Genomic DNA, 12,602 nt, shown 5'->3' with positions numbered 1-12,602 from the left:
CCGAGCCGGGGTACCACCGAGTACCGCCCGAGCCGGGGTACCACCGGTGGTGCCCCGCCCGAGCCGGGGCACCACCGAGCCACCGCCCGAGCCGGGGTACCTGCGAGCTACCGCCCGAGCCGGGATACCACGAGCTACCGCCCCGAGCCGGGGTACTGCGAGCTACCGCCTGAGCCGGGGTACCACCGAGCTACCGCCCGAGCCGCCGAGGTACCTGCGAGCTACCCCCGAGCCGGGGTACCACCGAGCCACACGCCCGAGCCGGGGTACCACCAAGCCACCACGCGAGCCGGGGTACCAGTAAGGTACCGCCTGAGCCGGGGTACCGCCGAGCCACCACCCGAGCCGGGGTACCACCAAGTCACCACCCGAGCCGGGGTACCAGTAAGGTACCGCCCGAGCCGGGGTACCACCGAGCCACCACCCGAGCCGGGGTACCACCGAGCTACCGCCCGGGCCGGGGTACCAGTGAGGTACCCCCCGAGCCGGGATACCAGCAAGCTACCGCTCAAGCCGGGGCACCACCGGGCTTCCATCCGAGTCGGGGTAGAAATGAGCATCGGAGACGGGATACCACCGAGCTAGCGCTGGAGACGGGATACCATCGACCTAGCACTGGAGCCGGGGTACCATCTACCTAGCACTGGAGACGGGATACAGCAGTCCTACCATTTTGCGAGGCACTAACATGCAACTGTTTCATGTGTGCAATAAAGAAACAATGTGCGCAAGATTGCGAAGGCGTATCTCCTTGCGTTTCAAGGCTACGGTGAAAGCACAAAGATGGAAGTGGTGATGACACATGATGGGCATTGATGAGGGCGTGCGAAAACGGCAACCGCACCTCAGAGTGAGGGATATTCCATTATGGTGCGCGAACTATAATTTCATATCAGGTTTCATTTTCCCTTTCTAAATACATCATATCGTGAGTTGCATGTATGTGATGATCCAGTTGCCTCCTAATCCGGCCTTGCATGCTGAGCCCGGAAGAGATTGAATATGCTCGACCAGTATAGGGGAATATCGAATATCACTGAGCAGCCCTTTGGAATCCTAAAAACATTGAACTTATATTTGAACCAATGTATTCTTACCGATGTGAGGAAACTCCATTTTGGTAAAATTGGGAATCCCCAAAGGAAATATTTCGCATTCGAGATATTGAGACGGGTATCAGATTTTAATTTGAAACAAGCTCACTTATAACTATTGACATGCTTTTCAGGTGGAAAGGCTGCCCTAGACGGCACAATTCTCTGTTTAGTAAATATACTTCTCAATGCATTATTGTTTGATTACCTCATCGTACGGTCCACAACATTCACTGAGAGCCAGTTGACGGCCGTTGTGTCTACAGATCGCGCTGGCGAACACAGGATATGAACGCCTCGACGATCATATTTTTCATGGCCTTGATCGCCGCATGGTTTATGGAATCGCAATATTTGAATGGCGTCATTTTTACGTTATGAGTGCCAGGGTTGCTTTCAAATTTTCTCTTCGATATATCTGTCCCCATTTTCGCGAACGTTTAGCTCAAAAACTAGGGGGGGGGGGCGGCTCAGGTCCCAGCAGTCGCAGGATTGTGAACAGCATCGAAAGGTCTTCAAGATAGCTACTCCGGTTCATAACTTCATATAAATGTGGAGTACTCTAATGAAAACTCTGAATGACCCGTTAATGCAAGAGCTTTTGATCCTTCATGAAAAACTATGCAAATACAAATTTTCCCCTGAAAAAGTTTGTTACGATAGTGGGGAACATTCCCTCCCATCCGACTATAGAGGGGGACGCGTCCTCCCGTCCCCCCTCCCCCCCCCCTTGTGGCGCCGCCTTTTCCCGGACCATGGCAGTATTATCATGTTCTCTGTACATTGTGGTCATGCTTTGGTTTGCGAACGGTCAAGGAGGCAAGAACCAAGCAAGTTATAATTCGAATACTTTCTTCAACGAAGTTTTGTCTCCTGAACACTCAGCATTCATCTGGCCAGATCCATGCGTTACAATTTAGCATTTCTTAGCACATACCTACCACCTATGCTCGCAGGGAGTGTTTTCTCGCACGGCTATATGATCCTGCATGCACCTAGACAGTTTACAAAGCGCGAGGGTCTATCTTTGTTCGCGGACATGACTGGGGCAAAAGCAGGAACCAGGTTCCTATTTCACCCCCACGCCCTGTGTAGCAAGATGCGCACAGCACAGGCAGCGCGATGATGAAGGACAGTTTGTCTCAATTCTGCGACACAGTCACGCTGGCCTCTCCGTAACTGAAACGTATCTTTCACATGTCCGAAAAAGCAATACTTTTCAACATTTTGTTTCATCATCGGTGGCTTTCATGGCTTTTTATCAGCTGGGATGCAGCTCATTTCGTGGTTTATTGCAATTCTTAGTCTCCATGTATTATGAGCTTTCAGTTGATATTAGTAACGCATCAAGAAAAGGTAGATCACCGTGAATGCATGCATACTATGAGTCTCTGTTACATCCTTTATAGTCGCCGTCGAAATGAAGGCAGCTGCAAGCAGGAACTGGTTACAGAGTGGACTTGTGACCTGGTTCTGCAGTGCATCAGAGCAGTCCCTTAGTGAGCTGGTGCTGTATTACAGCAGAGCAGTCCCTTGGTGAGCCGGTGCTGTATTACAGCAGAGGTAGGTTGGTGAGCCGGTGCTGTGTTACAGCAGAGGTCCCTTGGTGACCTGGTGTACTTCGGCAGAGCGGTTCCTTGGTGAGCCGGTGCTGTATTACAGCAGAGGTCCTTTGGTGACCTGGTGCTGTATTACAGCAGAGCGGTCCCTTGGTGAGCCGGTACTGTATTACAGCAGAGGTCCCTTGGTGGCCTGGTGCTGTATTACAGCAGAGCGGTCCCTTGGTGACCCGGTGCTGTATTATAGCAGAGCGGCTCCGCAGTGACCCAGTTCTGCGGTGCAGCACAGAGGCCCCCTGGCGTCTTCCTTCCGTCCGGAGGGCCCGGTCCGGTTATTGGTGCTGTCACCAGGTGGGGCCGGACCACAGCTGCTTGTTTGCACCGCGCCCCGGTCTGCACGAGGTGACCGGTCCCGTCACGGCCACGTAATGACCCGTAGTTACAGTGAAATGACATATAGTAAGTGAAGTCAAACACCATATCAGCTCGCAACAAACACGCTATTCCATCGATTTCCCACCAATCAGAGCGGCGGTGGGGCAGCTCGGCCTGCGTGCTGCCCAGCTCGGAGGCGTGGTCCGATCAGGCGGCGATATGGTAACTTGCGAGTACTGCAACTGTCTCCCAATGGTTTCGGTGTGAGGCAAGCATTAAGATGGAATGCGCCTATTGTCCACGGTTTTGGGGATTCGCGATTCCTTGGCTACCTAAAGAAGTCGAAGTGTGTTGCTCCAAAAGTAATGTAATTTTGTGGGAACTGATCGTCATGTCGGCTAAAGTCAGCCTGATAACCGGTGTTCTGCATTCAACATTTGATTACAAGTTCTGACGAGCCCTTCTGGGTATTTAGAACTGTGCCGCAGCTTACAAGGCAGGAAAGCGGTTGACCTGGGTAAATGTAGAATGTCATGGCCCAAACCGTTTTACTATTATTTCGCACTGCGTTTGGTGCGCCGCTGGCTGCATCGTCATGCACCGAGTGCTGGGACCTGGAGGCCCGGTGCTGCTGCTCGGAACGCGTAGCTGAGGGCTCGCCTTCCAATGCTAACACGGAGCGAGGTTTTGGGGTTCGCGGTGGGAAGAGACAGGTGAGACACAATATTTGGCCTTCGCGAGACATTCGGTGCAAGCCTTCGGCCGAAGGAAATGACAGTGTTTTGGAAATGACACGTGAGTTTTGAGTTAAGCATGCGGAACAACGCACAATACTTTCCGGATTTATACGGTACGGCTGTCTTTTAAAGTGTGCGTAGAGACGAATTTGGATTGGTCATTGTGCGCGTAGGGCTGCAGGAAACTCGATCTATATCGATTGGTATTTTTGTTTCGATGAACTCGCTTCGATTCACCAGATATTTCAGGTATCCCAATCCTTAATATTCGTTACTTTTATTGTGCCATTCTGAACAAGGGCGCATCCCAGGCGAACATGGGTTGGCTATGTCGATAACGCGCCTTGACCATCAATTATCAATTCGTACGCTTTATATACAATGGCGATTTGTGGTGGTATGCTGATGTGTGATATTTTAATTTGTACGGCTGAACGAGCTCGGTTTGCGCAATTAATGCAATATAACATTTTTGATCCAACCGGGACAAGAGCCCTGGACTCGTAGATGACCGGTCACTTCGTCGATTTTTGCTGGAGACGCTTAATTGCGGGCCCCAGGTACCGCCTGAATTCGTTCCTGAGTCCCAGAGATAAAAAATAGCACCAATTGAAAGGAAATTAAATCATTCATGAATTAAGATAGACATCCGCGACACCAGTCTAGATGCATGAAGCACATGGGCTAGCAAAAGATTATGGTACCTTTCCCACTGTTTGTTTCTCTAATAAAGTTGCCCATCCTACCGTCATTCTCCCTCCGGGTGTTGCCTGAATTTTTTTGTCTGATTGGCTTGTTATGTTGAATATGAATTAGTTTCAATCGGAAAAGATCCTGAGCTTAGTACTAGCGAGATGCGTCACCTTTTTCACAAAGTACTCATTCCGGTCAATATTTCCTCGCATTATCTTTGGTAGCGCGGAAGCGTGATGAACTCTCAAATCGGCCTTGGTCACATCCCGGGTGCCACGCTAACATATGTCTCGTGAATTCATTCTGACTGCGACTCGCTCCGTAATCACACGAGTCTTAGGATGGTTCTAAAATCAAGCGGCCCGTCCACAAAATACTTTGCTTTGAGGCAAGACAATTGGAGAATACAGCTGTTCTCGAGGGCGACAAGGGAGGGGAAAATGTCGACTAATGTCCAAGCGTCGGAAGAGCATGTAGAACATGTAAAACGTATGTAGCGACATGTGACACGTTCCCTAAAAAAAGGTTAAGAAACAGAAAAGTCTACAGCCAATAGCCCGGGTGGTGCCACCAAAGTTGAAGAGAATCCTGACTCGAATACCGCAGGAAAATTAAAAAAAACACCGGAGATAATCACGTTTTTAGGGGAGGCAAAGATACCGCCCCCTCAAACTCCTCGTTAGAAGGTCAAAGTGAGAGGTGGGACGGCGTGGACCAGGTGAAAGATGCATTGCGAAACAAATTTTCGTCTTTCAGCTTCTTGAACAGATTGACGAACATGAGCCAACGCTGTGCATGACAAGCGAGAACGACAAGGGAAGAAACGTATCTAGCAAATCCTGTAGCAAGCGTGTACTGCAAACATTTTTAGCAAACTTCCATAGCCAAAGTGGAACGTCAAGAGCGGAACTAAACATTGAAAACTACATCAATCGGAGAACATTGATTTTCATATGTCTTGTCCATCGTATGGCACGCCATCCAGACAACCAATTACCCACAAACAGCTGTGTTACATGAAATGGGTCACTTTCGTAACACAGATCCCAACTGCTTTCATATAAACGCAAACCGGGTAGCTACCCACACCACCACGTGATAAAGTAGAGGAGCATCAGTTTAATACCGGTAAATGGACAGTAAATTTGATGCTGGCGTCCGCCTCCAGCGCCAGGTCTGTCGCTGCCGGCGGCCGTCGCCAGCGCCAGGCTTGTCGCCGCCGGCAGCCGTCACCAGCTCCAGGTTCGTCGCCGTCGGCGGCCGTCTCCCGCGCCAGGTCTGTCGCTGCCGGCGGCCGTCACCAGCTCCATGCTTGTCGCCGCCGGCGGCCGTCGCCAGCTCCAGGTTCGTCGCCGTCGGCGGCCGTCTCCAGCGCCAGGTCGCGCCCAATCGTCGACACCGGTGTGCCGCGTCAATATTCATCATTCCTGTCGCGCCGTTACCAGGCGTTTTATTATCATTTACGCGGGTGCTAAAAGTAAATTAGAGCGTGGCGCGGCCCGATTGGCTGCGGCGGCGGCAGGTGAATGGGCGGTATTGTGCGGGGCCCGCGAGACCAGCCTCTGCCGCGCCGCCGCGCTAATGGAATTGGCGCGCCGGCCGGGGGCACCCGACGCGTACTGAGTGCCGCGGGAGGTCAGGAGCAGTGGGGCGGCACAGGGGGCCGGGGGACATACCAGCTCAGGAGTGGTCGGGGCAGCGCTGGGGCCGGGGACAGACCAGGTCTGGAGTGGTTGGTGGCAGCGCTGGGGCCGGAGGACAGATCGGGTCAGGAGTGGTCGGGGGCAGCGCTGGGGCTGGGGTACAGACCAGATCAGGAATGGTCGGGGCAGCACTGGGCCGGGGACAGATCAGGTCTGGAGTGGTCGGGGCAGCGCTGGGGCCGGGGGACAGACCAGGTCAGGAGTGGTCGGGGCAGCTCTGTGACCGGGGACAGACCAGGTCAGGAGTGGTCGGGGCAGCGCTGGGACCGGGGGCAGATCAGGTCTGGAGTGGTCGGGGCAGCGCTGGGGGCCGGGGGACAGATCAGGTCATGGAGTGGTCGGGGCAAGCGCTGGGGGCCGGAGACAGACAGGTCAGGAGTGGTCGGGGCAGCGCTGGGGGCCGGAGACAGACCAGGTCAGGAGTGGTCGGGGCAGCGCTGGGGCCGGGGGACAGACCAGGTCAGGAATGGTTGGGGCAGCGCTGGGGCCGGCGACAGACCAGGTCAGGACTGGTCGGGGTAGTGCTGGGGGCCGGAGACAGACCACCCGTCCGGCGGCGCTCGGCCGACAAGTGATGACGTCACGACCGGGACACCCCGCGAGGTGGCGAAGCCGCGCAGAGATATAGTGGACCAACCCCGAGGAAGATAGGCACCGAATGGACGGCTAGTTTTCGCGCAACGTGCTCCACGGATATTCATTTAATACTTAGTGTGGCGGTATACAATATTACACTGCTCAATACACAGCTGATGTCTATACAATGTTGCCCAAGGGCAGTGATTTCTTGCGGAGTACGCTTCTCGCATGCTCATAGCTACGAAAAAGTGAAATCAGGTGGTGACATGATAGAAGATAGTTTCATAAAGACATAGGTATGCGAGTGTTAGCAGGAGGGATACTAGTGCTACAGAGGAAAGAAAACAACTGAGGGTGAGCAGAGAAAGAGGAGAGGATGGGGAGGACCCAGCGCGGGTTTTTTGTTTACCTAGGAAACTGGCCAGTTACACAGGATGTTTGAGCGTCAAACATCGCCCAGGTACAGAATGGAACCCATTATTGACACACGATACTGTTTAAGCGTGATTAAAACGTCAAAACCGACGGGTATGGCCCGAGCTCGCGGGGGAGGGGGGGGGGGGGCTAGTTCGTACGGGGCCGGAAAATGTCATCCGGGTCGAAGACGCCAGGGTCAAAGGTCGTCTGCGTTAGGTTTCCGGTCGTCGAATTGATGCGTTGTGTGCACTCGTGTGTTGGATGACTGAGTAGGCGTCGTAACGTGGCTTTTGCACCGTAAATATCGAGCTGCGTCACGACAGCACTGGCGATCACGTCTGCTCGATGCTAATAGACTGTGACCTGTGAGCTGTGACGAGACCCGCAGTCGCATGGCCGTAACTGTGACGAGGGCCGCAGTCGCACGGCCGTAACTGTGGCGAGACCGCAGTCTCACTGCTGTAATTGTGACGGGACCGCAGTTTCACGGCTGTAATTGTTACGAGACCGTAGTCTCACGGCTGTAATTGTGACGAGACTGCAGTCTCACGGCCGTAATTGTGGCGAGATTGCAGTCTCACGGCCGTAATTGTGACGAGATTGCAGTCTCACGGCCGTAATTGTGACGCAAATGTAAGTTCACACGTGTATTTGTCACAGACTATAGTCTCACACCTGCATTTGTTACAAACTCACACATGCATTGTTGAAGACACTGCAGCTTCACGTATGTATTGGTTACAAACTACAGTTTCACACATGTATTTTTGATGACACTGCAATCTCACACATGTATGTGTGCTGGCACAGTTGTGTTACACATGCGTCTGTCATAATGGATCAATCTTACATATGTATTTATGACGGTGTATCAGTCTACAGTTGTATTTGTGGCGATATGTTAGTCAAACAGGCGTATGTTTGACGATAAAACAGCGTAACAGATGTATTTGTGAAGACAAAGCCGCCCCATAAATGCATTTCTTACGATAAAGCAATCTAACGGATGCATTTGTGACGATGGAGCCGTCTAACTAATTGATATTTGACAATAGAGCAGTCTAGCAGATATATTTGTGACGATAAAGCAGTCTAACACATGCATTTCAGACGCATTTGTGACTAAAGAGAAGTCTTAAACATATGTTTCTGTGACGCCTCTGCAGTTCCGCTCATGTCATCACGACTGCACTGCGATCGCATGCGTGTATTTGTGAAGGAAACGCAGCCTCACTCATTTGTTAGTGTATATGTAGCGAGACTACACTCTCAAACATGTGCTTGTGCTAAAACTGCAGTCACGCACTTATAGTTGGCAGAAAACTGTAAGATCAATTAAATGTTATTACGCCAAAACAAGCACCACAGCTGTGTTTGTAACTAGACTGCAGCCCTGTGCATACAGCGCGCACTGTTGTGTGTCTGCCCGTGGTCCCCTGCGTCACTGCTGTGCGCTGTGTTGCGTGTCTGCCCATGGTACCCTGTGACACTGTTGTGCGCACTGTTGTGTGTCTGCCCGTGGTCCCCTGCGTCACTGCTGTGCGCTGTGTTGCGTGTCTGCCCATGGTACCCTGTGACACTGTTGTGCGCACTGTTGTGTGTCTGCCCGTGGTCCCCTGCGTCACTGCTGTGCGCTGTGTTGCGTGTCTGCCCATGGTACCCTGTGACACTGTTGTGCGCACTGTTGTGTGGCTGTCCGTGGTCCCCTGCGTCACCGCTGGGCGCTGTGTTGGTGGCTGCCCATGGTACTCTGTGACACTGCTGTGCGCGGTCTTGTGTGGCTGCCCGTGGCTCTCCCGGAGATTCTCCGAGCAGAACTGTGCGGAGGAGTGTACGGACGGTACTTGCATGTGACGCTTGGGTGCAGTGATACTGTGCTGCGCTATCCTTCGGAAAAGGCTCTGCCCTCTCAGTAATGAAACCAGTTCCGCGATTCTCGAATCCCTTCGGAGATTCCGCATTTCGTTAACGTTTTTCGTGCGGCGCTGTTGAGCCTCATGCCAAGATTGAAAGTTACCGGGGCCCGAGTTGTCCTCTGACCAGAATGCGTGTCTGTCACAAACATGCAAGCACTGCTGTCCCGTATTTTCTCGCTACCTCCCACACGGGACATAGCTTGGGAGGGCGGCTTGTGCTGTTAGGCGGGCGTTTAAGCGCAATCGTTGGTACGAAGGATAAACTACCTGCCAGATTCTTGCTATTTAGACAAAATGTCATCTTAGATGCTGCGCAAAAAACGAAAATAAAAACAAAAAGCAGTTATCTCCACATCGCACAATTTTTACGCCCTGGCATCGAAAGGCTGCTCCTCCCTACAATTTCGCCTCCCCACTTTTTGCTTGCGTCTTAAACCCGTGCACTTCAGTATTAAAACGTATTGTGTGTTAGCCATACATTCCAACACATTTTCCGTCCCAATGACTGTACCTTTTTAATGTGACGTATGTGAGCGTAATGGTTGTGTACACTGCGGCGGGGAGCGTCTGCGGCATACCCGCAGCGGTTGTGCGTGTTGACCGTGCTGACCGGGGCTGTACTGATCAGCCGCGGGCCGACTCCCTCTGTTTGCTCGTCCATTTTGTACTGCCGGTGGCGGGTCGGTGTCTCGGGTCAGATCAGGTTACACCAGGCTCGACACAGGATTGGTACGGGCCGACGCTCTCCAGCCAATCAGGCACCGGCGCGAGATAAACTGCCGTTGGCCGTGACTCCCGCCCAGCGAAAGACGAGCGAAACCGTGCCCGGCTGGCACACACGGCTCGCATACATTCTGTTTTAACACTCAAGTGCAAGTGCTAATGATGCAAGCAAAAGCTGGAGATTCCAAATGAAACAGAGCAGCGTTTTTCGACGCCGGAACGGTGGAAACTACGCGATGCTGGAGGGAACTGCCATGGCAGTTGCCATACCCGTCATGCCGCATTCTTCACTTGTGCGCATGCACTAATGAGGACAGACTTAAGGCCAATCCGATTTTTAGCCATCAGTTTCATCCCTTACTTTGGAGCAGGTTAAACGGCAAGAACGAATCATTTTCCTCGCGCGATACACCCGGTGACGTGTCATCTATGTCACCCATGTCACGTGGGCGAAGGCGGCGTAGGGTCGGCACGACTCCCTGCCGATTTCACGCTCGATGCGGCTAGAGACAGGAAGGAGTACAACCTTGTAGCCTGTGACACAACAGCCTTGCCCTACGATAATTTCATGCTATCCATGACCGATGACATCCGAGGCAGGGTTGAACAAGATGAAAGCACGTTCCTTCTTTCGTAGGTTTTCACGCGCCCACAGAGTGGGGTTCTAAATCGCAACAACGCGCTTCTCCTGAGCAGAGTCAGGTCACCTGAATAAATCCACGACCTCCAATAATTATTGTGAAAGGGAAACGTGTTTCACGTCCCTGGAGACCTTTTTTCTGTGACCCCCGCGAGGAGGCGACTGCGGCGGTCATGTGAGAGCCCAGGATCCCTGGCGGAGCCAGCCTCTGGCTCTCCGCGTGAGGGCCGAGGAGCCCGACCATTACGGTGGTCATGTGGGAGCCCCGGAGCCATGGCGGAGCCTTCCTCTGTCTCTTCGCGTGAGGGCCGAAGGGCTTGACCATTACGCCTCACCCCCTCCCCCCCGCCCCGCTGACACGACTTGATCCTTGGTGACCTCGGCCGCTAAAATTTGCATGCACGACGGTGATAGTGGCTTACTCATTGGTTTCCCTGACGCATGAATGGTCTACACTTTCAACGCCTTTAGGGACTGAGCCTGACGTAACACAAATATTGAACAGCTTTCACATCATCATTGACAAGTGCCAGGTATTCTGGCTTGCGACATAATTGTGAATTAGCTTTAAAAAGTTCCTGAGAGTAAATCTGAAACTACTTTGACCTTGCTTGGCCGCTAATACTTTAGTCTGATGAACTTCATTGCATAGGCGATTCACACATTGAGAGTTACTGGACAAGACCAACAGCCGCCACACCGAGCTGAAAACGCCCCGTCAAGCGTCGACATGGCACGTCTTGGCATCGTGGACATTTGAAAACGAGGTCATGGGCCAGCATTACATATGTATACCCTGAATAGTTCGAGACATATCATTCCATTCGCCGGAGTGGATTATCGATGATTTACCTGATGATTTACCACCGCTCCGCCCCCCCCCCTCCCCCTGACAGAGTGCAGCGTGGTTTATTTACTATCCAGTGTGCTTTGGAGATAGATCGCTAATGTTAGATGACATTCCTTTATAGAGGTTAACAACAGAAAATATTGTAGAATGTGTGGAGCAGTTTTGATAGCTCATGCAGGGAGATACACACGAGCCACAGTTAACAAAAGGAGATAGAGCGGAGTGGACAAGACATTAGCCCAAATCAGAACAGTTTTTCGGGCGCCGGGAAACTGTTTCACCATAAAATAAATATGATGCATATATATATATATATATATATATATATATATATATATATATATATATATATATATATGTATATGTATGTATGTATGTACATATACATCGCCATGAATAATGCATTGATCTTCTTGGCACATTGACATGCCCGCAAACTTTGTACCTGCTCAAAAGATATTCCCAAATCAAAAAAACAAAACAGAAAACAGGAAGACAAATGCACAATTTTCAACAGACCCAGACGTGCCGACGTCTGACTCGTGGTTTGAATCGGCCAGCCTGTGTAACACTCATATGAAATAATACTGAGCTTCTTGGAGCATGGGGATCTCTGCAGAATTTTCGAATGCTTCCAAATGCTCTAGAACACGTAAAGGAACAAGTTTGCTAAGCAAATATATTTTTAACTATACTCGACGTCATAACCCATCGAATGTGTTTTCGCAGGGCACATTTTGTTGCACGATAAATAACTTGCTTCATAGCTTCCAGAAATGACTGCAGCTAAACTCTTAGACGAAAAATCTTTGTTAGTAAGTGAAACGACCTGTGGAAAAGATAGTTTGTTTAGTATGACCACATTTTTGCCTACAGCCAAATCTAAATGCCGAAAAATGTCAGTGCGGTGTGGTCGAATTCAAAGAAATGGAGAACGTCTATCTATTGTAATGAAAACATCAGACATAAGCTTTAATCGCCGCTGTGCTTCGTGATTGAGTTCACAAAAAATCGTACGCCTGCTTATCTCCGCTCCTGTATAGAACTAGCACCATAATGATGACAGCAGATAGGTGTTAATGGCCAAGGACCCGTCGTTTACCGGTAATACTCGGCATTGGCTGCAAAAGCTAGTCACCGGAACGGTATTACTACAACGTAACGGGTGCTCGTGCGTCCGCTCGGTTACGTTTGCTCCCCTCCCCTCCCCCTGTCGCCAGCGTGCCCTCGGCTCCCCCCCCCTGCCCGTCGCCCCCGGCTCCCCAGTCCACCCCCCAATCAATGCGCGCGCGGCGCCCGCCTCGTGCTATCGCTTG

The sequence above is a fragment of the Pollicipes pollicipes genome, unplaced genomic scaffold (assembly GCF_011947565.3).
Source record: "Pollicipes pollicipes isolate AB1234 unplaced genomic scaffold, Ppol_2.1 Scaffold_2555;HRSCAF=2994_pilon_pilon_pilon, whole genome shotgun sequence".
NCBI lineage: Eukaryota > Metazoa > Arthropoda > Thecostraca > Pollicipedomorpha > Pollicipedidae > Pollicipes > Pollicipes pollicipes.
Note: the sequence above shows the minus strand (reverse complement) of the source record.